Here is a 25,113-nt window from a genome sequence, read left to right on the forward strand (position 1 = left end):
TCCATGAGTGCAACCTGGAAGTTAGACCCAAAGATGTACTGTCATGAAAACACGATATGCAAAAGGGGAAATATTAATTTCATCAGTTGTTACCATACAAAGAACAAAGAACAAAGAACAGTACAGCACAGGAACAGGCCATTCGGCCCTCCAAGCCTGCGCCGATCTTGATGCCTGCCTAAACTAAACCTTCTGCACTTCCGGGGACTGTATCCCTCTATTCCCATCCTATTCATATATTTGTCAAGATGCCTCTTAAACGTCATTATCGTACCTGCTTCCACCATCTCCCCCGGCAGCAAGTTCCAGGCACTCACCATCCTCTGTGTAAAGAACTTGCCTCGCACATCCCCTCTAAACTTTGCCCCTCTCACCTTAAACCTATGTCCCCTAGTAACTGACTCTTCCACCCTGGGAAAAAGCTTCTGACTATCCACTCTGTCCATGCCGCTCATAACTTTGTAAACCTCTATCATGTCACCCCTCCACCTCCATCGTTCCAGTGAAACAATCCGAGTTTATCCAACCTCTCCTCATAGCTAATGCCCTCCAGACCAGGTAACATCCTGGTAAACCTCTTCTGTACCCTCTCCAAAGCCTCCACGTCCTTCTGGTAGTGTGGCGACCAAAATTGCACGCAATATTCTCAGTGTGGCCTGACTAAAGTTCTGTACAGCTGCAGCATGACTTGCCAATTTTTATACTCTATGCTCCGACCGATGAAGGCAAGCATGCCGTATGCCTTCTTGACTACCTTATCCACCTGCGTTGCCACTTTCAGTGACCTGTGGACCTGTACGCCCAGATCTCTCTGCCTGTCAATACTCCTAAGGGTTCTGCCATTTACTGTATACTTCCCACCTGTATTAGATCTTCCAAAATGCATTACCTCACATTTGTCCGGATTAAACTCCATCTGCCATTTCTCCGCCCAAGTCTCCAACCGATCTATATCCTGCTGTATCCTCTGACAATCCCCATCACTATCCGTAACTCCACCAACCTTTGTGTCGTCCGCAAACTTACTAATCAGACCAGCTACATTTTCCTCCAAATCATTTATATATACTACAAACAGCAAAGGTCCCAGCACTGATCCCTGCGGAACACCACTAGTCACATCCCTCCGTTCAGAAAAGCACCCTTCCACTGCTGCCCTCTGTCTTCTATGACTGAGCCAGTTCTGTATCCATCTTGCCAGCTCACCTCTGATCCCATGTGACTTCACCTTTTGTACCAGTCTGCCATGAGGGACCTTGTCAAAGGCTTTACTGAAGTCCATATAGATAACATCCACTGCCCTTCCTTCATCAATCATCTTTGTCACTTCCACAAAAAAACTCAATCAAATTAGTGAGACACGACCTCCCCTTCACCAAACCATGCTGCCTCTCGCTAATAAGTTTGTTTGTTTCCAAATGCGAGTAAATCCTGTCCCGAAGAATCCTCTCTAATAATTTCCCTACCACTGACGTAAGGCTCACCAGCCTATAATTTCCTGGATTATCCTTGCTACCCTTCTTAAACAAAGGAACAACATTGGCTCTTCTCCAGTCCTCTGGGACCTCACCTGTAGCCAATGAGGATGCAAAGATTTCTGTCAAAGCCCCAGCAATTTCTTCCCTTGCCTCCCTCAGTATTCTGGGGTAGATCCCATGAGGCCCTGGGGACTTATCTACCTTAATGCTTTGCAAGACACCCAACACCTCCTCCTTTTTGATAATGAGATGACTGAGACTATCTACACTCCCTTCCCTAGGCTCATCATGCACCAAGTCCTTCTCTTTGGTGAATACTGATGCAAAGTACTCATTTAGTGCTTCGCCCATTTCCTCTAGCTCCATACATAGATTCCCTTCTCTGTCCTTGAGCGGGCCAACCCTTTCCCTAGTTACCCTCTTGCTCTTTATATATGTATAAAAAGCCTTGGGATTATCCTTAATCCTGTTTGCCAGTGACTTTTCATGACCCCTTTTAGCCTTCCTGACTCCTTGCTTAAGTTCCTTTCTACTGTCTTTATATTCCTCAAGGGATTCGTCTGTTCCTAGTCTTCCAGCCCTTACGAATGCTTCCTTTTTCTTTTTGGCTAGGCTCACAATATCCCGCATTATCCAAGGATATACATTAGACTTTTAATGGAAAAATCTTACAAGTCACTTTTTTTTAAAAACTGGCAGCCAAGATGGCCACTGCAATTTACATTTGAAACACCAGAAGGTTAAAACTGGAGATAAAAAGTCTCACCCAGCCTAGCCAGAACAATGGTGGGCTCTCAGTGATTGAATTACTTAGAATGGCCTTCTCAACATGGTCGTCAAGACCATCTACACCCATTAACTTTGAAAGAACTAACCGCCTCCAAGTGTGACTGGACATCTTGAGACATGTAGCACCATGAATCTCAGAGAAGACTCCAGAAAAAAACCTCATGAAAAAACAAAGGGGCTTGATAGAGTCATGTGACTGCCTGACACAGACAGCAGAGGGGAGTAACTGAAAAGCCATCAATGAAGCAGGTCTCTCGCTCTCTCTCCCCCCCCACGCCCCTCCCCCCCAGAAAGTATCAGGAGACGATCCGGCTGTAACAGGGAACTCCCTCAAGCCTACAGACCACCACAGCCAACAAGCAGGGGAGGAGAATCAACCCCTTCTTCTGCCTTCAGGAGCCCTGAGTAAAGCAAGCCTACCACCGTGCACATAGCCTAGCGAGGACTTCAGGAATACAATTTCAGCTGACGACTATTGGACTCACAAACTGTATTTAAATTCCATTTATTCCAGAATTTAATCCAACCACCAAATCTGTTTTCCCTCTGTAATCTATTTGTGTGTGTGTGACATCTCGTGTGAATGTGTGCGCGAATGTGTATTTTTCGTATTTTAACCGGGTTAGAGTGTTAAGAGTAATAAACTTACATATTTCTTGATTAAACTCAAGAAAACCTATCTAATTGGTTCTTTTGCAATTACATTAGAGGTACAGGAGCAATTGCTCACTGAGGTGGTGAGTTCAACCACTGTGTTAAAAAAGGATAAGCCCTGTTGCGTACAAACAAGAGAAGGGGCGAAAGGGGAGCCCGAGACCCCCTGCTCACCTGGCCGTAACTATACCTATTCTGCCGATGTCAAGTCACGTTCAAATTTCATTAGAATACATCTGAATGTTAAATGGATATAAATCAGAGTGTACAATTCAATTCACACCATACATTTCTCTTCTTTAAGTATGGCAATTAAAGTTACAACCATCATTCAAAAGCATTAGTCATATATGCTTAAGAACCTGTAAATGGGGAAGCTCTTTTAATGTGATTTATACTGTGCCATACAAATGCACGAAAAGAAACAGAAAATACAGAGCAGGTCTCAATGAGAATTATTTTTTAAGAAAAGGTTGAAAAAAATTGCAGTGAAACATCAGGAAAATGATTTTGTTTTCTGCTGTGTTGGAAAATCTGGTCGTAATTTGAAGAGAGCCTCCGAGCAAGCACAATTTCAGGAAACTGGTAAAACTGGTACATGAGGCTCTGTAACTTGACGGCGGGACCAGGTTTATGGGCGGAGATGCATTCGGGCAGAGGGATCGTTAGATAATTGAGGAGTATTTGGGTGTATTGCTCAAAATTCTGTGAACTTTTAGGCTGTGTAATTAATTTGTGACCCACATCTCTAGGTGTAAATAGGGAGGAAATTTAGGGATTTGTACTCAACATTCTTACTGGGAATAAAAGATCTGATTGGCTGAGAGTGGTAATAAACTCAGGCTGTCCAAAATCCCAAACTATTTTCCTAACCATGCCATCATTAGGGTCTCATTTGCTGAAACCACCAACACTTTCCTGTCATATCAAAGCATAATCAGGATGCAATGGGAGCAGAGAGGTTAACAAGCATTTGCTGGCTGTTCAAGTCTCTGTTGATTGCAGCATTGGGTCATCCAGCCCTAACCTCACAGTCTCACAGGGACAGTCAGCTGAAGGATTAGAACTCTGACTGGGTATCAGCACTGGCAGTGGAGCTCAACCACCGTTCACACAGGCAGCTCTTGCGCTCCAAAGGGTTTGTGAGGCCTTTCAACTCAACTCCGTGTGTACTCTCCTGACAGCGCTTTCCAGCACATTCCCAATATCCTCGGCCTCCTGGAAAGGTAAGGAAAACATTTTAGTAAACAAGTCTTAGGCGGTACCAGGACCGCACTGAACAGCAGCCCTACTGGTGTCAGAATAACAATCCATTTTGTAGGCCGACGGAGATTAGATTTCAGCAATCAGCAGATTGAACCTAGTCCTACATGAATCATTGAATTATTTATTTATGTAAGATAAAAGCTGCATTGAAGTGGTCAATTTATAGCACTAGATGAGCTATCACTCTATTCCAATATGTACATTTGCTGTTAACAACGGTGATCTATAATTTAACTATTTGAGACCTGTTCCAACATCTTGGGAACTTGAATTTCAAAATGCTTCCTTCATTATATTTACAGCACATTTACAGTACAATTTTCAACAGCATGTACACAATAATAAGCAGTTATGTAGTGATACACTGCAAAATCCAGAGCCAAAGTCAATTTGGAACAGAAAGGTTCGAGTTAGTCTAACCACAAATCACCTAAATATTTGAGTCTACATGACAAAAAATGTTCATCTTTTTGAAAGTGTCAAAATTCTCATTCCTATCCAACACTAAAGAGGATTTGCTTGGGTGCAAGGGTGCGAAGGTGCCTTTCTTCTGAAGTTTATACATGAAAAGAACAGTTTCACTTTCCATTTTAAGATTCAGTGTAATAGCTTCCCCCACCCGAGTTTTCTCCCTTCTTTCATGAAGATGGTGGGGTAACATTAACTTGTTGATGATTCAGCTACCCCTTGTACATCTCTCCCAATTTTCATTTCCCCCAAAAGACAATGGAATTTGATATAGCCTTTTTTATTAGCCCATGGGATGTGAGAATTGCTGGCAAGGTCAGCATTTGTTGCCCATCCCTAATTGCCCTTGAGAAGGTGATGGTGAGCTGCCATTTTGTACTGCTGCAGTCTGTGTGGTGTAGGTACACCCAGAGTGCTGTTAGGGAGGGAGTTCCAGGATTTTGACCCAGCGGCAGTGAAGGAATGGCGATATAGTTCCAAATCAGGATGGCGTGTGTCTTGGAGGGGAAGTTGCAGGTGGTGGTGTTCCCATACACCTGCTGCCCTTGTTTTTCTAGGTCACAGGTTTGAAAGGATCCTTTGGCGAGTTGCTGCAGTACATCCTGTAGATGGTACACCCTGCTGCCACAGTGCGCCAGCAGTGGACGGGGTGCCAATCAATGGGCTGCTTTGTCCTGGATGATGTTCAGCTTTTTGAGTGTTGTTGGAGCTGCACCCATCCAGGCAAGTGAGAGTTCCATCACACCCCTGACTTGTGTGTTGTAGATGGTGAACAGGCTTTGCAGAGTCAGGAGGTGAGTTACTCACTGCAGAATTCCCAGCCTCTCACCTGCTCTTGTAGCCACTGTAGTCATGTGGTTGGTCCAGTTAGGTTTCTTATCAATGGTTCATCCAAAGTCTCAATACAGGGGTACAGTCTACAACTGCCAGCTGTTTCTGTGCTTCACCTGGGTGGTCACTCTTCATACATGAGGTTGAAAGTGTTTTCAGGCTTTTTGATCACGAAGGTCATCACAGAAGAATTTGATCCTATCCTCACCCAATGTCCACATACAGACACACACACGTTCTAGCAGAGGTCACTGGACAGTTATCAGAAGAGGAACTTGCTTGATGTTATCCCTTTCCTTAGCCCTTGGCTAAAGAGGATAATCACAGCGTCCCTCAAGCTATCCTGACTAAGGTGAGTTAGTTATCACAGGCCAGAAGTCTAACTTGGCAACCTTCTGGTCTGCGTAATTCAGTACTACGCTGTGATAGTGTTGCCTTACGTGGGAAAGCTTCTAACAGTTTTTGTTAAGCAGATTTGTAGAATACAATGCAGAGGTAAAAGTGCAGCTGTAACATTTATAATGTGATATGTTTTGGTTTGTGTGTTCTCAAGACATCTTAGTAACAGAAGTAATAGAAGAATGAGAGGTGATCTCATTGAAACATACAAGATTCTGAAGGGAACCAAAAACAGAAAATGCTGGAAGTCCTCAGCAGGTCAGGCAGCATCTGTGGAGAGAAAATAAAAGAGTTGATGTTTCAGGTTGACCACAAATGCTGCCTGAGCTGCTAAGTATTTCTGGCATATTCCGTTTTTGTTTCAGATTTCCAGCATCTGTGGTATTTTGATTTTGTATAAGATTCTGAAGGGACTTGCCAGGGTAGACATTGAGAGGTTGTTACCCTGGCTGGGCAATCTAGAACACAGGGACAATCATTTAGGGCTGAGATGAGGAGAAATTTCTTCACTCAGAGAGTTGTAAATCTTTGGAATTCTCTACTCCAAGGGGTTCTGGATAAACAAATAACAAAGAAGAAGTAGAGTTCTGTCTGCTGCCATTTTCCACAGAACACCAGCATGTGGCTGAAGAAGTCAGTGCATTGATGATGGCTAGTAACATATTATGGAGGATGCACACTGAATACATCAAGGATACTACAATTCACCTCAGCATCCTAGGCATATATTTTTTCCATTTCTCGCCTATCATTACCTAGCACGTCACACTGGTAAGGGTGGTGAGTGCCTGGAACTTGCTGCCGTGGGAGGTGGTAGAAGCAGGTACGATAGTGACGTTTAAGAGGCATCTTGACAAATACATGAATAGGATGGGAATAGAGGGATACGGTCCCCGGAAGTGCAGAAGGTTTTAGTTTAGGCAGGCATCAAGATCGGCACAGGCTTGGAGGGCCGAATGGCCCGTTCCTGTGCTGTACTGTTCTTTGTTCTTTGTTCTCTTTGTCTTGTTGTGATGTTTCCAAGATCAAACAACCTGATCCCTTTGGCTGTCCAAGCACATTCATGAGGAATGGACACCAAGTCAAGGAACTAGAGGAGGATCATGCCCGTGGGGGTCACACCCTAGGTGTTAGCAGAAGAATGAGAGAAAATTGGGAACGGAAAATAACTTCCAACATAATGGCTAGTTAATGTTTCCCGGAATTGGGTTTACCAGGAGTAAACCTGTTTTAGTGAGGAACACTGTCACCTAGTGGTGCAAGTTAAAATAACAAAACACTGCACTACAGTAATAAACTTGAGTGAAGAGGAAACCTATCGGCTAAATTATATGATAACAGGCATGAAGAGTATGGAATTCTCTCACACATCTGCAAGTTCACATATTGCAAAGGTTGAGAATTATTTTAAAGCAAGCTTTTTTTATATTCAATATCCTCCTCTCTGTCTCGGTTGTTTACCGAGCGTTCAGTACCTCATTATTCTAACCCAGGTAATTGCTGAAACATAAACGAACCTCAACTTCAGTTGACAGCTGCTTACAATATTACTATGGCTTGTAGTGACATTGACCTGGAAACAACAGAAAAAGCTTGGATTTATGTAGCTCCTTTAACATAGAAAAACATCTTAAAGAGCTACACGGAGGCATAAGTTTTTAAAAAATGCTACAGAAACAAAGATGGAGATAGCAAGAGGAATGACACATTGCTTAGTCAATGAGGTGAGTTTTAAGGGAGGACTTAAAGGAAAAGATGGAGGTAGAGAAGCAGAGGAATTTAGGAAGGGTAATGTCAGAGAGTGGAATCTAAGCAGCTAAAGGCACAGCTATCAATTGTGATTCACAAGAGCCCAGAGTCAGAAGAATGGAAAACTGCAGGGCTGCAGGAGTTTATGGAGATACAGAGGGGTGAGGCCACACAGGGATTTAAACAAGAGGGACCATGAGACAATGTGGGAGAGAACAGGAGCAATGACCAAGCTGGACTTGGTGTGGGATAGGATATGGGCAGCAGAGGTTTGAATGAGCCGAATTTTCTGGAGGATGGAGATTGGGAGACCAGCAAAGACAGAATTGGACTAAAAGAATCTGGAGGTGGCAAAGGTATGAATGAAGGTTTCAGCAGTAGATGGACTAAGGTAGAGGTGGAGGTGAACAGTAGTTAATGAGGATAAAGAGTCAGTGGTGTTTCTTTTGAGGAAGGGGCTAATGGTGGCAGTTTGGAAATAGCGGGGGAAGTGCAAAAGAAGACCACGCCATTTAAGATATTGGCTCGGATGGAGTTCATAAAAGGGAAGTTGGATGATCAGCAGTTTAGCGCAAATAAGGTCAAAAGAGCAGGAGATGAGCTTTGGGGGAAGATGAGGGAGATATTAGAGAGCAAGCTGGGAACTAAATTATTGAAGAATGGACAAACCTGATCAGTTTTAGCAGACACAGATCTGTCTGCATGATTATTTGTGTATCCAGGGAAACTCAGAAATTACACAGTGGATTCTTGAGCTCTGAGAGCAACAAAGGGCGGCACAGTGGTGCAGTGGTTAGCACCGCAGCCTCACAGCTCCAGGGACCCGGGTTCGATTCCGGGTACTGCCTGTGTGGAGTTTGCAAGTTCTCCCTGTGTCTGCGTGGGTTTTCTCCGGGTGCTCCGGTTTCCTCCCACAAGCCAAAAGACTTGCAGGTTGATAGGTAAATTGGCCATTATAAATTGTCACTAGTATAGGTAGGTGATAGGGAAATATAGGGACAGGTGGCGATGTTTGGTAGGAATATGGGATTAGTGTAGGATTAGTATAAATGGGTGGTTGATGTTCAGCACAGACTCGGTGGGCCGAAGGGCCTGTTTCAGTGCTGTATCTCTAATCTCTAATCTAATCTAAAAAAAGAAAGAAAAATTAAGTAAAATTGATATTGTTTTCACCATTGGAAATGGGCAATACTGAGCGCAAAATGAGCACAACACAAAGAAAATGCAAAACTTCAGTGAAAGCTATCTGTCATCAGATTGAAAAGGAAAGGATAGAACTGTGAGCAATGACATATTTAGAAATCTGGGGACACATGCTTCCAGACTGTTCGCTTTTCTCTCAAGAGAACAGGACTGATGGGCAAGTAGGACTTGGTGAATAGGCAGTCTACAGACTCTCCACAGCACTCCTTGCCCATGCCCACGCTGGGTGCCACACAGACACACTGTGCCTTACATGCACTGCACCTGTCAAGTCTTTAAATCGCGCAAGTCTACTGTCTCGTGCCAATAAAATGGCCCTGGCATATCGCCAGCCTGGGCCTGGAAGCTGGCAGGGTCAGAAACGGAAACAAACACAATGGGCTGAATGGCCTCCTTCCGTGCTGTCAAATTCAATGATTGTAGCAATAAAAATTTAATCTGGAAATCATTCTTTCAACAACAGGCTGCTTCAAGCTAATTTTGCTCCCAATGTGTTTGACTCTTTTGTCCCTCCCTTATAATCTTTCTTGATTACTTCCTGTTTTGGGATGTTTCCAGAGCACTGGCAGTTCAAAGTTGTTCTATACTTGTCACGCGCTTAAAAAGAAAATGTGTCTGATATTTTTAAAAAACTGATAATGCTTATTAAATGGTTGAAATGTTCTGAACAGAGAATAATTTTACAGTCTGTTGTATGATATAAAGTATTTGAATCTTAGTAGGCAGCCTGTTTAGAACAGGTGTGAATTTGTTCCTCTTTGCTGCCACAGTGAAAAAACAAATGGCAAAATTCGATCCATTTTCTATGGAGGCTCTTTCTATTCATTCCTATCCTACGTGGGCTGTTGAACTGAATTAATAACAGCTGCAGATGAAAGGATGGATTAGCAGGGCCTTGATGGGACCACAGAGGGAGAAGGACAGAAGTGAGGACTGTTTTTGTGTGATGAACTTGAGTTATTTTGACTTGAGCAGTGGGAGGGGTATTGACTTTTTATTCAAAGGGGGATTCTGAATTTGTGCATGTGGATAAGATGCAACATTGCAATTGGTGTGGTTCTGCTATCAAATCACCAATCTCAATTCCTACTTGAGTCAAAACTGAAATAAAAATGCAGAAACATGTTAGTTACTGTAAGCCATTGAAGTCTAAATGATGGCACTCCAAATGATTTCCCTGACAAAAAACTCCTTAATATGGTGACAATACCCCTTTTAATTAACTTGCTCAGGAATATTGAGATACAAGCAGTTTGGGTCCAAAAATGTGTAAGGAAAAATGCTACTCCAGCCAAATGTTTATCAATTATTTGAACTTTCAGAACCACGTGTTCCTTCACCAAATGAAAAACATGAAGAAGCTAAGTTAATAAAAACAAGAAATGCTGGAACCACTCAGCAGGTCTGGCAGCATCTGTGAAAAGAGAAGCAGAGTTAATGTTTCGGGTCAGTGATCCTTCTTCGGAACTGAACTGGGTTCCGAAGAAGGGTCACTGACCCGAAACGTTAACTCTGCTTCTCTTTTCACAGATGCTGCCAGACCTGCTGAGTGGTTTCAGCATTTCTTGTTTTTATTTCAGATTTCCAGCATCCGCAGTATTTTGCTTTTAAGCTAAGTTAATGTTTGTTTCGAAGTTGCCGCCTGAGCTTCCCTAATGCCTTATCGAGTTGACCCAGTGGATAACTGAGCCATATAGCCCTCTACTATGAGATGTTAAAATTGTCCAATTTATTCTATGGGTTGGAGTTTTAAAAAATCATCCAGGGTTCTCACTCCCGTTTACTACACACTAGTAGTGTGTGTTTGTATGGATGTTAGATGAGGACAGAATCAGACTCCACTGTGACGCCTCCCATAGTTAAACTGCCAGTGCTACCAAAGTACATCCATTTTTTGTTAAATTTTGAGGACTTGTGTTTTATATGGGAAAACTGAAAAGATTGATTTTTTCACTGGGGTCATTGAAAGGACTGAGAGGTCTTGTTTGCAAACAACATGTCCTAGAAGTCACCTGTCTTCAGATAAATGCCCAGCAGGAGCGGCACAGTGGCGCAGTGGTTAGCAGTGGTTAGCACCGCAGCCTCACAGCTCCAGCGACCCAGGTTCAATTCTGGGTACTGCCTGTGTGGAGTTTGCAAGTTCTCCCTATGTCTGCGTGGGTTTTCTCCGGGTGCTCCGGTTTCCTCCCACAAACCAAAAGACTTGCAGGTTGGTAGGTAAATTGGCCATTATAAATTGCCCCTAGTATAGGTAGGTGGTAGGGAAATATAGGGACAAGTGGGGATGTGGTAGGAATATGGGATTAGTGTAGGATTAGTATAAATGGGTGGTTGATGGTCAGCACAGACTCGGTGGGCCGAAGGGCCTGTTTCAGTGCTGTATCGCTAAAACTAAAAAACTAAAAGGAGCTTTTTGCCTTGGGGGACATGTTTACAGAGAAGTGACAGGTCAAGATTTGTGGGTGTCTGGAGGCTTGATTCTTGAGATATTGCTTTGGTTTCACTTTGGACAGACAGTTGGGGTATGGACAGTGTTTTGAGTTGGAATTTTTAAAACCAACCAGGAGAACAGTCATCCTAGCTCAGCATTTTCCAGCTCTTTGAAAAGCCTGCCAGCTTTTCCATTTCTTTGAGAAGCTCTTAGAAGAGAATGTAAGAAATAGAGAAATTGATGCTTCATTCATCCTGAAAGGCCTGCTTGAAACCCCTGTTGCCACATTTCTCCTAAGACACTGGAAAAACCACAATAAATCCTTGACACCGCCTGTACGAATTGCTCCAGAGAAAGATCCCAGTGACAGCCGTCTACGAGTATTTGGAACACCAAACCAGAAAAGGGACAGCTGACATCTTTCCATATCTTCTCTTTTTGCTTCAAGAATTAGCAAATATTTGGCCAAAGTATTCTTTTTTGTCTTTTTCTGTAGCAGAATTCGAATAGAAAATATTTTTTTCTGGTTAATGTGTGTGTGTGTGTGTGTGTCTGTGCAGCTAAGGTAAAAGGGAACTTTCATATTTCAATCTGTGTGTTAATGCTTTGCTTCATTACTGGTTATGTCTTGTTTCAAAATAAACTAATAATTTTGTTTCGGCATGACATTAGTCATCTCAATTTCTCTGCCCCCCTCACTCACTCTAATCTGTCCCCCTCTGAAATTGAGGAACTCCATTTTCTCAGGTCTAAACCCGACATGGTCATCAAACCTGCAGACAAGGGTGGTGCTGTTGTTGTATGGCGTACCGGCCTCTACCTTGCAGAGGCTGAGCACCAACTCTCAGAGACTTCTTCCTACCTCTCTCTGGATCATGACCCCACCACTGAACATCAAGCTACTCTCCACAGGACTGTCACTGACCTCATCTCTTCTGGAGATCTTCCCTCCACAGCTCCCAACCTCATAGTCCCACAACCCCGGACAGCCCGCTTCTACCTCCTTCACAAAATCCACAAACAGGACTGTCCCGGCAGACCCATTGTGTCAGCCTGCTCCTGCCCCACTAAACTTATTTCTTCCTATCTTGACTCTATCTTTTCTCCGCTGGTCCAGTCTCTTCCCACCCACATCCGTGACTCTTCTGACGCCCTACGTCATTTTGACAATTTCCAGTTTCCTGGCCCCAACCACCTCCTCTTCACTATGGACGTCCAATCTCTCTACACCTCCATCCCCCACCAGGACGGTTTGAGGGCTCTCTGCTTCTTCCTTGAACAGAGGCCCAACCAGTCCCCATCCACCACCACCCTCCTCCGCCTGGCTGAACTTGTTCTCACAGAGCAACTTCTCCTTCAACTCCACTCACTTCCTTCAAGTAAAAGGTGTTGCAATGGGTTCCCGCATAGGTCCTAGTTATGCTTGTCTTTTTGTGGGATATGTCGAACATTCCTTGTTTCAGTCCTACTCAGGCCCCCTCCCCCAACTCTTTTTCTGGTACATTGATGACTGTTTCGGTGCCATTTCCTGCTCCCGCCCCGAACTGGAAAACTTTATCAACTTTGCTTCTAATTTCCACCCTTCTCTCACCTTTACATGGTCCATCTCCAACACTTCCCTTCCCTTCCTCGACTTCTCTATCTCCATCTCTGGGGATATCCATAATAAGCCCATTGACTCCCACAGCTACCTCGACTACACTTCTTCACACCCTGCCTCCTGTAAGGACTCCGTTCCATTCTCCCAGTTTCTCCGTCTCCGACGCATCTGCTCTGATGATGCTACCTTCCATGACAGCGCTTCTGAGATGTCTTCCTTTTTCCTCAACCGAGGATTCCCCCCCCACTGTGGTTGACAGGGCCCTCAACCGTGTCCGGCCCATTTCCTGCACCTCTACCCTCACCCTTCCCCTCCCTCACAGAACCGCGACAGGGTTCCCCTTGTCCTCACTTTCCACCCCATCAGCCTCCATATCCAAAGGATCATCCTCCGCCATTTCCGCCACCTCCAGCGTGATACCACTACCAAACGCATCTTCCCCTGCCTTCCCCTGTCAACATTCTGAAGGGATCGTTCCCTCTGTGACACCCTGGTCCACTCCTCCATTACCCCCAACACCTCGTCCCTGTCCCATGGCACCTTCCCCTGCAATCGCAGGAGGTGTAATACCTGCCCATTTACCTCCTCTCTCCTCACTATCCCTGGCCCCAAACACTCCTTTCAGATGAAGCAGCGATTTACTCGTACTTCTTTCAATGTAGTATACTGTATTCGCTGCTCACAATGTGGTCTCCTCTACATTGGGGAGACCAAGCGCAGACTGGGTGACCGCTTTGCGGAACACCTCAGCTCAGTCCGCAAGCAGGACCCAGAGCTTCCGGTTGCTTGCCATTTCAATACTCCCCCCTGCTCTCATGCTCACATCTCTGTCCTGGGATTGCTGCAGTGTTCCAGTGAACATCAACGCAAGCTCGAAGAACAGCATCTCATTTACCAATTAGGCACACTACAGCCTGCCGGACTGAACATTGAGTTCAATAATTTCAGAGCATGACGGGCCCCGCATTTTACTTTCATTTTTAGTTTTTTTTTTTCTTTTCCCTTTAAAAAAAATTTTTTTGTATTTATTTTATTTTATTTCATCTCAGTTTGTTCAGTTTGCTTACCCACTGTTTTTGTTCATTTTTGTACTTGCGGCTGTTCAATTTTAAGTCCGTTAACACCCTATCTGTACTAATGCTTTGTCTTTCAACACACCATTAACATATTGTTTGCCTTTGTTCCACGACCTTCTGGTCAGCTATTCTGTGACATTGTCCTATTTACACCTTCTCCTTTGTTATCTCTTGCCCCACCCTCACTTTACTTGCTTATAACCTTTTACATTTCTAATATTTGCTAGTTCTGAAGAAGGGTCACTGACCTGAAACGTTAACTCTGCTTCTCTCTCCACAGATGCTGCCAGACCTGCGGAGTATTTCCAGCATTTCTTATTTTTATTTCAGATTTCCAGCATCCGCAGTATTTTGCTTTTATAATAATTTTGTTGTTTATTAAAGAAACCTGGTTGGTGCATTTTATTCTGGGATAAAGTGTAGAGTCTATGATTGACCATGTCAGTAACTGGGTAAACATTTAAATATTGTGATGGAAATCCCACATGCCAAGTAACAGAAGGAGGTCATTCAGCCCATCATCCCTGTGCCAGCTCTTCCACTGAGTTATCCAATTAGTCCCATTCCCCTGATCTTTCCCCACAGCCCATTTAATTTGGGAGCTTCATTCCTGTCAGTAAACATGTGCATCGTATCACGTCTCTCAAATGCTTCAATGGCTTCACCTGAATTACTATGAAATCCAGGAAGTGCTGTTATGCAAGCAAACTTGACCGCCATTATGTGCACAAAAATACCCTAAATATAAAAATAAGATGAATAACTAGTTTTCCGGGAGCATTCGTTGAAGGAGTAATGCTAGCTAGTGCAGCAAGGGAACCCTTCTTCAGATAGCAGCATGGGATCTTTTACATCCACACGAACAGGTCTTCGGTTTGAAGTCTCAGCTGAAGAAAAGCACCTCCAACAATGCAGCACTCACTCAATGCTACACTGCAGTGCCAGTTTAGGATTATGTAGTCCCAGGTCTACAGAATGGGGCTGACGTTGCAATCTTTTGATTTAGAGGTCCAAGTGACACCAACTGAGCTACACCGACAATCTCAAAATGTGTACATTTGTTAATGTATTTTTGTACTACGAATACAAACATACGGATTAAGAGCAGAAATAGGCCATTCGGCCCCTGGAGCCCACTCCACCATTCAATAAAATCACAGCTGATCTGTTTGTGTCTCGAATTCCACGCTCCCATCTACCCCTGATAACCTTTGATTCCTTTGCCTAACAAGAATCTATCTACCCCCGCCTTAAATTTATTCAATGACCCCACTTCCACCACCTTCTGAGGCAGAGAGTTCCAAAGTCGCACAACCCTCTGAGAGAAAAAAATTCTCCTCATCTCTGTCCTAAAAGGGTGATCCCTAATTTTAAAACAGTGCTCCCTAGTTCTGGATTCCCCCACAAGAAGAAACATCCTCACCACTTCCACCTTGTCAAGACCATTCAGGATCTTATATATTTCACTCAACTCTCCCTTCACTCTTCTAAACTCCAGTGAAAAATAGCCCAGTCTGTTCAACCTTTCCTCATAAAACAGCCTGCTCAATCCATGTATCACTCTAGTAAACCTCCTCTGAACTATCTCCAACGCATTGACATCCTTCCTTAAATAAGGAGACCAAAACTGCACATAGTATTCGAGATGTGGTCTCACCAGTGCCCTCTGTAACTGAAGCATAATATCCTTACTTTTATTTTCAATTCCTCTCGTAATAAAGGATAGCATTCCATTAGCCTTCTTTATTACTTGCTGTAACCGCATACTAACTTTTTGTGACTGTTATTTGATATCTAAATATTTGTTGGCCAGTTCAGAATCTGAGGCAAATAATAGTTTTCTCTTTTCCCTGAGCTTCTGGTTGTAAAAGATAAAACCTCTTAGTGTTTCTAAACTTCAAACCAGTCTCCTTATCATTGGACAAGTGGATGTAACTTCCTTCTCATTAAGTTGTTTATTTCTTTCAGTCTGTCATTTAACACTTTACAGCCAGAGCTGTTAAAAAGAAAGGAATATCTTTGTAAATACCTTCCCTCTCCTGTTCTATTTGTTCCAGAATCCATTTGCTATTGCATCTCCTCTTTCTGCTGGGATAGCACCAAAATGTGGGAGGCTGGACAGACTACAATTTCTTTTCCAGATAGGTATTTCTGATAGCCCGAACATTGCCTTTAAGAAATCCAGTTGCATTTTTTTTAACCAATCTTGTAAATTTCCTTGGTACAATTACTTGATTAGAGCTTTTAAAAAAAACCTGAGGGGGTAATTTATCAAAAAGGATTAATATTTTTAACCAACATTACTTTAACTGAAATGAGATCCCTGAGGGAAATTTGTACTGAGGGAGTTAATTTAACAATGACAAGGACTTCACGGTAAAATGGGATGAGGAATGCACAGTGTACTCGGGGGAGAAAGAGCTATTTTGTGTTTCAAAGCCCTCGTTTGTTTCTTCAAAGAGACCTGTTTACGAATTACGTACATTTTAAAGTGACAAGCTTTGGTCATCGCTAACTTTGGGGCCAAGTCAGTAGCCGGATGATCGGTAAGTCAAATTCTTCTAAAACCATGACCAACTATGCAATCTAGCCAACTATCAAGTTTCTATCTATTTAGCATAGTTACGATAGTTCATTTAATTTGGAGATCGTCACACTCAGTGAAATGTGGAGAGCAGCTCAAACCTTGCTAAAATGAATACTCAGCCAGTTAAAGTATATTCTGTTGTCCCCTGCAAGCTTGAAATAACATATTTTAACTTTAAGTTTCTGCAAATGAAACAATCCAGCTCTAATGCGATTTTCCTACTGATTTTATTTTTATTTTCTGGGATGACGGGATTGTCCTATGAGAGAGATTGAGTAGACTGGCCCAACATTCCCTGGAGTTTAGAAGAACAAGAAGTGATTCGCTGAAACATACAAAATTCTTAAGGGGCTTGACAGGGTGGTTGCTGGGAGGATGTTGCCCCTGGCTGAGGAGTCTAGAACTAGGGGTCTTGGTCTCAGAATAAAGCGTCGGCTATTTCTTCACTCAAACAGTTGTGAATCTTTGGAATTCTCTACCCCTGAGGGCTGTGGATGCTCAGTCATTGAATATGTTCAAGTCAAAGAACAATAGATTTTTGTGTACTAAGGCAATCAAGGAATATGGGGATAGGGCAGGAAGATGAGGCTGAGGTAGAAGATCACCCATGATCTTATTGAATGGCTGAGCAGGACTTGAGCTGAATGGTCTGCTCCTGTCCCTATTTCTTTTGTTCTTGTGTTTCCCTGCTCTGTCGGGAGGGTGAGATTGTCCAGCATGTAAATGTTTCACTGCATGTCGTATAAACTGTTTTGTGGTTGATTTCCAGAAGGGGACGCTTGAGAGCTTTGTGAAGGGAACTTTTTTCAGCATAGCAACAGATTTCATACAGATCAGGAGACATAATAAATGATCACTTTCTGAAAGTCTGTCCTCTGCAACCACAGCAACCAGAGCTAAATTAAAAGTGTGGTTTGGTTTCCCCAGATGACTCATTGAGTTTGGACAGTGAGGAGCTAAGGCCTGCAAACCAGGTACTAATAATTAGTCTAAATTGAGTTGACTGATCTCAGCTCAGGCAGCAGGAGAGGAGTTACAATTACATTTACCATCACTTGGCTAGGGAAGGGGAAAATTCTTGGCCAGTGATACACCACCCCCACCTCCCCCTACATTGCAAAAGTACATATGTGGAAGGCCTATTGTGACAACCCTATGATAAAATGGACCAGCAACAACAATAACTTGCATTTATATAGCACCTTTAATGCAATAAAACATCACAGGAACATAGTCATATAACAATTGACACTGAGCCAAAGAAGGAGATTTTAGGAAAGGACACCAGTTGCTTGGTTCCAGACACTTGGGGAGGGAATTCCAGAGCTTAAAGCCTAGACAGCTGAAGGCAGAGTTGCCAAAAGTCGGGCAAAGGAAATCAGGGATGCACAAAATGCCAGAATTGGAGGAGTGCAGAGATCTCAGAGGATTGTAAGGCTGGAGGAGTTTACAGAGATAGGGTGAGGTAAAGTCTTGGAGGGATTGAGGGATGAGAATTATAAATTCAAGGCATTGCTGGACTTGAAGCCAATGTAGGTCAACGAGCACTAAGGTGGCGGATTAATGGGACTTGGTGCGAGTTTGGATACAAGCAGCAGAGTTTGACGATGAGCTCAGGTTTACGGAGGGTGAAAGAAGGGAACTTGGCTTGGAGAGTCAACTCTGGAGGTACCAAAAACATGGATGAGGGTTTCAGCAGTAGATGGGCTAAGGCAGGGATGGAGATGGTCGATGTTACAGAAGTGGAAGTATGTGGTCTTGGCGATGGAGACGATATGGAGTCAGAAACTCCGATCAGGGTAAAATAGGATGCTAAGGTTCTGAGCAGGCTGGTTCGACCTAAGACAACAGCCAGAAAGGGGTTGGTATCAGGACTTGGGGAATGGATATTGTGGTTGGGGCCAAAGGCAATGCCTTTGGTCTTCCCAATGTTGAAAAGAGACGAAAAGTGGCAGAAAGAAAGAGAGGCCGTAGTAAAGGTAGTAATATTTATCCAGGAACTAGAAAGAGGCAACAAACACATTAAGGGTGCAGTTAGACTGCCACTTTGAAATGACTATTGGTATTAGTTCCTGACCTGTGTCTGGAGGCGATCATTGTGCAACTCCCTAAAGGCGGCAGCCTCTAAGCTCCAATATATAAATTGAAGTCTTCTTTGGTTAGTTTACATTGACTCAGCTAATAAAGGTTTTACTACTGGCTACTGTGGTCTCTGTCTCTGCCTGTGCTGCAGTTAATTAGAATCCAGGACAGCTGACTCCACAAAGCTTTATAAGAAAGAGGCCTTGTTATCTACACACGCTACTAGAATACCAGAAATGAGCGCCTCCCTCTCTCCATAATTGCCCACACAAAAAACAACCCTACCATGAACCCGAACATAATAGAATGGACTACTTTTTGGGAAAGGTTTCCAAAGGCAGCGAGAACCCTCGAGTAATCATCAGTCATCATTGTTAACTGTAAGTCTTGACATTGTTGGCTGTCTGATCACAAGGTATTGTCTTAGAATACAGAAACCTATATTGTAGAAGGCCATTCAGCCCATCGTGTCTGTGTCAGGTCCTTCTCAGTAATCCCATGACCCTCTCTCTCTAGTCCTGTAACTTCCTCTGTTTCAAATATTTATCCAATTTTCCTTCAAAGCATGTAATGGTCTTTACCTCAGCTACTGCCTGTTGCAAAGTATTTCACACTTCCAAGTGATGGAAGGTGTCACTGACAGTGCTATCAAGCGGCACTTGCCTAGCAATAACCTGCTCGGTGATGCTCAGTTTGGGTTCTGCCAGGGCCACTCAGCTCCTGACCTCATTACAGCTTTGGTTCAAACATGGACAAAAGAGCTGAACTCCAGAGGTGAGGTGAGAGTGACTGCCCTTGACATCAAGGCAGCATTTGACTGGGTATGGCATCAAGGAGCCCTAGCATAACTGGAGTCAATGGGAATCAGCTGGTAGTAATTGTACCTAGTGCAAAGGAAGATGGTTGTGGTTATCGGAAATCAACCATCTCAGCTCCAGGACATCACTGCAAGAGTTCCTCAGGGTAATGTCCTAGGTCCAACCATCTTCAGCTGCTTCATCAATGAACTTCAATCATAAGGTCAGAAGTGGGGATGTTCGCTGATGATTGCACAATGTTCAGCACCATTCGTGACTCCTCAGATACTGAAGCAGTCCGTGTAGAAATGCAGTAAGACCTGGACAATATCCAGGCTTGGGCTGATAAGTGGCAAGTTACATTCGTGCCACACAAGTACTAGGCAATGACCATCTCCAAGAAGAGAGAATCTAACCATCTCCCCTTGACATTCAATGGAATTGTGATTGCTGAATCCCCCACTATCAACCTCCTGGCGGTTACCATTGACCAGAAACCGAACTGGAGTTCCTAATACCGTGGCTACAAGAACAGGTCAGAGGCTAGGAATGCTGTGGTGACTAACTCACCTCCTGACTCCCCAGAGCCTGTCCACCATCTACAAGGCACAAGTCAGGAATATTCAATTACTAGAGGACACGAGTTCAAAGTGAAAGGGGAAAAGTTTAGGGGGGATATGCGTGGAAAGTTCTTTACGCAGAGGGTGGTGGGCACCTGGAACGCATTGCCAGCGGAGGTGGTAGATGCGGGCACGATGGAGTCTTTTAAGATGTATCTAGACAGATACATGAATGGGCAGGAAGAAAAGAGATACAGAACCTTAGAAAATAGGCGACATGTTTAGAGAGAGGATCTGGATCGGCGCAGGCTTGGAGGGCCGAAAGGCCTGTTCCTGTGCTGTAATTATCTTTGTTCTTTGTTCTTTGTTCTATTCTCCACTTGCCTGGATGGGTGCAGCTTCAACAACACTCAAGAAGCTCGACACGATCCAGGACAAAGCACCCGGCTTGATCTGCTCCCCGTCCACAAACATTCACTCCCTCCACCACCGTAACACAGTAGCAGCAGTGTGTACCATCTACAAGATGCACTGCAGCAACGCACCAGGGCTCCTTAGACAGCACCTTCCAAACCCGTGACCTCTACCACCTAGAAGGACAAGGGCAGCAGATGCGTGGGAACACCAAGTTCCCCTCCAAGCCATGCACCATCCTGACTTGGAACTGCATCGCCGTTCCTTCACTGTCTCTGTGTCAAATACCTGAAACTCCCTTCCTAATAGCACATGGAGTGCAGTGGTTCAAGAAGGCTGCTCACCACCACCTTCTCAAGGGCAGTTAGGGATGGGCAATAAATGTTGACCTGGTCAGTGATGCTCACATCCCATGAACAAATTTTAAAAAGCTCTAACAACACTCTTAGTAAAGATGTTTCTCCTAACCTCTCTCCTTACTTTTGTTATAATTGTAAATTATTGATCCCCTTGTCACTGATTCCACGACTAGGGGAAATTGATATTCTAACCACCCGCTCCCTCACCCCGAGTCATCCTATCAAAGCCCTGCAAAATTCTAAAAACTTCATTAGCTGCAGTATCTCAAGTCTCTCCGCTATAACTTTCCCACTCCTGATTTTGCTGTCTCCAGAGTTACATTCATCTCTTCATCCTTTCCTTTCATGGTGTCATCTGTAGCTCAGTTGCAGGACTCACCTTTGAGCTGAGGTTCTGGACTCAAGCCCCACTCCAGAGAATTAAACACAAAATCTAGGCTGACACTCCAGTGCAGTACTGAGGGAGCACTGCACTGTCAGAGGTGGCATCTTTTGGATGGGGCGCCAACCAAGGACCCGTCTTCCTTCTCAAGTGGATGTAAAATATCTCAGGCATTATTTCAAAGAAGATCAGGAGCATCTCAGTCAACATTTACCCCTCAAGGAACATCACTAAATCAGATAATCTAGTCACTATCACATTGCTATTTTTGCGAGCATGCTATGCCTACATTTTGCCCAAATTACAGCAGCAACTACACTTCAAAAGTACTTCATTGCTTGGAATGTACTTTGGAAGGTCCTGATGTTGTGAAAGTCACTATAAGCGCAAGTCTGTCTTTTTCCTCAACCAGGGACACAAAGGCCAGTCATAGTAGCCCTCCCTCTAGCTATCAGCTAACCGAAGAGACTGGGGATCAAACCTAGGCCCTTTTTACTCAATTTCAGCTCAATGGCACATTGAGCCATTAAAGGGATGACTTTTTTTTTATAAAGGGCTCATATGGATATCTCACAGCTGCAATGTCAGCAATTGGACACCTGTTAAACCTTGAGAATTTGGGAAGTTGGAAGCTCCCACTCCCTAACGAGCCACCTGGTGACATTTTTAAAAAGACCCGTCTTTCTTTGTAAAGCTGAACAGAAGTTGCCGCCTGGTGTTGTGGCTCCATTTATAGATATCTGTATTCCAATGGACTAGAAAACAGCCTTCTGTACATCCACATTTAATGGCACAGCAAGGAAAATGTTATTTGCGTGGCCTTTGCAACCATGATCTGATGTATTTAAAGGTACAGGACCAACTAAAGAAGTATTTTGGATTGGACAAAATTCATATATTGGTCTGTTTATTTTCTCAACTATTTTTCTCCTCTCCCTTCCTTTTCTGAAGTTGTTGGTACCTGATTAGAATATAGTTTCCTCAAAGGTCAGAAGTGGGGATGTTCACTGATGATTGCACAAAGTTCAGCACCATTTATGACTCCTCAGATACTGAAGCAGTCCGTGTAGAAATGCAGCAAGACCTGGACAATATCCAGGCTTGGGCTGATAAGTGGCAAGTAACATTTGCGCCATACAAGTACCAGACAATGACCATCTCCAACAAGAGAGAATCTTGCCATCTCCCCTTGACATTCAATGGCATTGCGATTGCTGGCTCCCCCACTATCAACATCCTGAGGGTTACCATTGACCAGAAACTGAACTGGAGTAGCCATATAAATACCGTGGATACAAGAGCAGGTCAGAGGCTAGGAATCCTGCGACGACTAACTCACCTCCTGACTCCCCAGTGCCTGTCCACCATCTACAAGGCACGTCAGGAGTGTTATGGAATACTCTTCACTTGCCTGGATGGGTGCAGCTCCAACAACACTCAAGAAGCGCGACACCATCCAGGACAAAGCAGCCTGCATGATTGTCACCTCATTCACAAACATTCACTCCCTCCACCACCGACAGTGGCAACAGTGTGTACCATCAACAAGATGCACTGCAGCAATGCACCAAGGCTCCTTACACAGCACCTTCCAAACCCATGACCTCTATCCCCTAGAGGGACAAGCGCAGCAGATGCATAGGAACACCACCACCTGCAAGTTCCCCTCCAAACCACACGCCATCCTGACTTGGAACGATATCGCCATTCCTTCACTGTCGCTGGGTCAAAAGCCTGGAACTCCCTTCCTAACAGCACTATGGGGGTACCTACCCTACACGGACTGCAGCAGTTCAAGAAGGCAGCTCACCACCACCTTCTCAAGGGCAATTAGGGATGGGCAATAAATGATGGCCTCGGCAGCGACACCCACATCCCTTGAACAAATTTTTTTAAATCCCCTCCTGCAGTACATTCTCCCAGTTTCCATTATGTAGCTTGTCAATGAGTGCCTGTAGGTAATTCAACCATCAAGTGGCATCCTAACCAAGGCCAATCCTGTCCCATCCCAATACACACACGCATGGACCTCCAACTGAGATCCCTATACATCAATGAGGAGGGGGGTTTCTCTGGCTAACTGACCCCTTCCTAATCCAGTGCTGTTGAGGCCAACCAAAGCAATACTACCACTGCTCCAGTTGCGATCTGTTAATTTGGTAACAAACAGGAGGTTGAACCAGTGTTTAGCAAAATAGACAAAAAAGTCATCATTTTAGGTTGCGTTATTTTGGCACAATGTTGGACAGCCACCCAGAGAACATTCCCAAAATTGGAATTGTTCTGACTTTAAGGTAGTTATACAGCAGCTCCTCAAAACTCTTATAACTGGAGAGAAACTATTTGTTTGTTATAAATCTCAATGAAACACATTTGAAAACTGTGTGCTCCTTTAAGTCTCGTTCAGTCCAACAGCAGCTCATTCCTTATAAATCGCTCCAGACATGTCCTAATATGTACATGACCTTCATGCAATCCAAGCCACTTTAGAAGCACCCAGCTGGGAACTGTTGTCTCAGCTGTTTATCAATGTTATCTCTGCTACTTCTTGTCGGTACAGAGAAACAATGTGGTTTGCATTCAGTTTCTAAGAAATTTTGTAAATTCTATCACTAAACAGCATTGTAATTTGTTGGTCGGGGCATATTCCTCCAAAACCAGTTCTCGCTCAGGATTGTTTGTGAGTTGATTGTACCAATAACAAAGTGGATCTCTAGCAATTACTATATGGCAACTCATCTTATTCGAAAAAAGTTCCTCCCATAACCGTGGGATTCATAAGAACCCTGGAATTTGGTGCAATGATGATATTGGAGGTGAACACCATAAATTAGATTATTGAGCTCCCTGATCCTCCAGTTGCAAATGCACGCCACAATTTGCTGGAAACATTATTAGAATACGCTGCTGTGTGAAAAACAGTGGATAAAGAGCAGTAGAGCCGATATCTGACATACATGCGCCCAAGAAAACTGAACCAAGAAATAGGTTATTTAACGATTCCATAGCAGTAAATGAGCTAAACAATTCATGCAGGTTTCTCGTTTCTATTTTTAAAAATTAATATAAATGGAGTTTGCTTATTATTTATAAAAAAGAAAGATTTGCATTTCCACAGTTCCTTTGATGACCTCAGGATGTCCCAAATCACTTTACAGCCAATGAAGTATTTTTTATGGCTATTTGAAACACGGCAGCTAATTTGCACACAGCAAGCTCCCACAAACAGCAATGTGATTGATGACCAGATATTCTGTTTGAGTGGTGCTGCCTGAGGGCTAAATATTGGCCAGGACAGTGGGGAGAATTCCTGTGCTCTTGTAAAGAATTCTTATTGCTTACAATCAGGAATGCGCTAAAATTAGTGACGCTCGTTGTTGTGGATCTCAATGTCTGGTTCATTTCACTTCTGACAGTCTGTCTGATCAGCAAGTTTTTTTTTATTTTAAACAAAGTTATGACAACGTAGAGCAAGACTGAAGCTGTTCCCTCCCTGCTACGCAACTCACACCTTTATCCCACTCCCATTCTACCCCAAACATGATTTTAGGGTAACCTTTGATCATACCTCTTCTGGATGTGTGCTGGCAACTCAGCATTTATTGCTCACCCCTAATTGCCCTTGAGAAGGTGGTGGTGAGCTGCCTTCTTGAACCGTGACAGTCTGTATGGTGTAGGTACACCCACGGTGCTGTTAGGAAGGGATATCCAGGATTTTGACCCAACGACGGTGAAGGAATGGCGATATAGTTCCAAGTCAGGATGGTGTGTGACTTGGAGGGGAACTTTCAGGTGATGGTGTTTCCCACACATCTGCTGCCCTTGTCCTTCTAGGTGGTAGAGGCCACGGGTTTGGAAGGTGCTGTGTAAGGAGCCTTGGTGCGTTGCTGCAGTGCATCTTGTTTTTGGTACACACTGCTTCCACTGTGCATCGGTGGTGGAGGGAGTGAATGTTTGTGGACGGGGTGCCAATCGAGCGGGCTGCTTT

At 43.9% G+C, this 25,113-nt stretch overlaps 1 protein-coding gene across 3 annotated transcripts in view; it reads left to right on the plus strand.

Moving 5' to 3' along the window:
• The first annotated feature begins 3,966 nt into the window (after positions 1-3,966).
• The window catches only part of LOC137375656 (fibroblast growth factor 1-like), a 40,542-nt gene continuing 19,395 nt past the window's right edge, over positions 3,967-25,113 (plus strand). The window contains exons 1-2 of one of the 3 annotated variants that reach the window (XM_068043042.1): positions 15,995-16,089; positions 16,405-16,490. The gene's annotated coding sequence lies outside the window, so the exon portion shown is untranslated. Of the gene's footprint in view, positions 4,148-15,994; positions 16,090-16,110; positions 16,491-25,113 lie in introns of those variants that run through there. The other 2 variants (XM_068043043.1, XM_068043041.1) reach the window with 2 other exon arrangements.

This window comes from Heterodontus francisci, chromosome 12 (genome assembly GCF_036365525.1).
Source record: "Heterodontus francisci isolate sHetFra1 chromosome 12, sHetFra1.hap1, whole genome shotgun sequence".
Lineage (NCBI taxonomy): Eukaryota > Metazoa > Chordata > Chondrichthyes > Heterodontiformes > Heterodontidae > Heterodontus > Heterodontus francisci.